Source organism: Otolemur garnettii, unplaced genomic scaffold (assembly GCF_000181295.1).
Source record: "Otolemur garnettii isolate 467f Iridium unplaced genomic scaffold, OtoGar3 scaffold00054, whole genome shotgun sequence".
NCBI classification, from domain to species: Eukaryota; Metazoa; Chordata; class Mammalia; order Primates; family Galagidae; genus Otolemur; species Otolemur garnettii.
The window spans coordinates 3286928-3288637 of NW_003852449.1; the positions used below are offsets into that span (position 1 = coordinate 3286928).

At 44.5% G+C, this 1710-nt stretch overlaps 1 protein-coding gene across 2 annotated transcripts in view; it reads right to left on the reverse strand.

Moving 5' to 3' along the window:
• GNG2 (G protein subunit gamma 2) overlaps window positions 1-1710 on the reverse strand; it is a 98780-nt gene that overhangs the window by 1359 nt on the left and 95711 nt on the right. The window lies entirely within an intron of this gene.

Below are 1710 nucleotides of genomic sequence, written 5' to 3' on the forward strand. Positions count from 1 at the left end.
GAATGCCATTTGGGGTCAAAAATCACAAAGTTAAGAGTCAGTTTCTTGCCATAACATGCTTGTTCAGAAGATCAGACCCACAGATTCTCCAACATGACAGCAACATCACTGCAGCACTGTGAAAGCCTCTCAAAGCAACTACCGGAAGGGCAATTCTCCGTAAGGGCTGGGTAGATTATATTATTGCAAAGATAACCTCATGGGTGTCCACATCCCTACCATGACATCAGTCTTGGACATGTGACAGAAACTCGCTCTGGCCAGTGAGATGGGAGCAGAATTTATACGGCTCATTTTTGAGCAGAAGTTCCCAGGGCCAATAAGTGGTTTCCTGTCCCCTTTCCCTCTGTCCAACTGAAATGATTTAGTAGGAACCCTCTTAATTAATGCAGAAGTTTTAAAAATGGCTTACTGACAAGTGTTCCTTGCCCCAGGGCTCAGTTGATTAAAGTTTTGTCACTTGAAGACACTTCAATTTTATAATCTACTAGTTGGACACATGAATAAGTTTCATCGTCTATAAAATCTTATAAATCCTTGAGTTTTTTGACTTTCTGTCTCCCTTTGTCACAGACCAGATCGAGGCTGCTCTGTCTGCCAGGGTCCCTGACAAAGGAGGTCATGATGCTGATCTATGGTTGACATGTGGGAGGGTCAGTGGTACCTCTGTGTTGCTGTGAGCAACAGCAATGAAGGGGGGAGCCCTGTGTTACTAGTAAGAAATCTAACCTCCCTGATTGAGTTGTAGATACTGGCAGGCATGTTAGTTTCCTCTGCTTGTCTTAACAAGTCCCCACCAACAGCCCCCACAGTGGTAGAGGCTGGAATCTGAAATCGCAGTGTCAGCAGGCCTGGTCCCTCCTGCCGGGTCTGAGGGACCATCTGCTCCATGCTTGGCTCCTAGTGTCTGGTGGTGGCTGGTGGTCCCAGCCGTCCTTAGCCTGGACTTTGGCCACTCAATCTCTGCCCCTATTGTCATGGGGGATTCTCTCTTGTGTGTGTCTATTTTACACAGCATTCTTTTCTCTGTGTCCAAGTTTCTCATCTCATCAGTCACCAGATTAGGGCCACTCTCACCCACTGTGACCTTTTCTCAATCTGCTTACATCTGCAGATACTCTGTTTCCAAATTCTAAGATTCAAGGTGCGTGTGACTTTCAGGCACCCAGTACAGTATATTTCTGTGAAAAATACGTTTGTTGCACTCCTATTAGGTCCCAGACATTGAGTTAAATTTCTCTCTTTTGATCTTTTCAATAATCCTGAAGTAGGACCTATTGTCCTTTTTTCATAGATTAAAAAGGGCGACTCAGCAGATTGTAAGAATTGTTCAAGGTCATATAGCAAAACATGTGGCAGAAAAGGCACATGAACCCTGCTGTTTTGCCACTAAGCCAGGGTGACCTAATGTGAACTATTCTAACACAGGGACACTTGACATTGAAATTCTTTTGTTTTTGTTTTTGCATTTTTTTTTTTTTTTTTGGCCAGGGCTGGGTTTGAACCCACCACCTTCGGCATATGGGGCCAGCGCCCTACTCCTTTGAGCCACAGGTGCTCCCCCCCTCTTTATGAAAGGCAGCTATGACAAAAAGAAAGATTGTGTTCATATCTTGGCTCCCCTAAATAAAAACAAAGGACAGGCTTTCAGATGGAATCACCATCACTTTTCTGGTGAGTGCTTTTTACTTGTGTGAACAGCAGTCATTA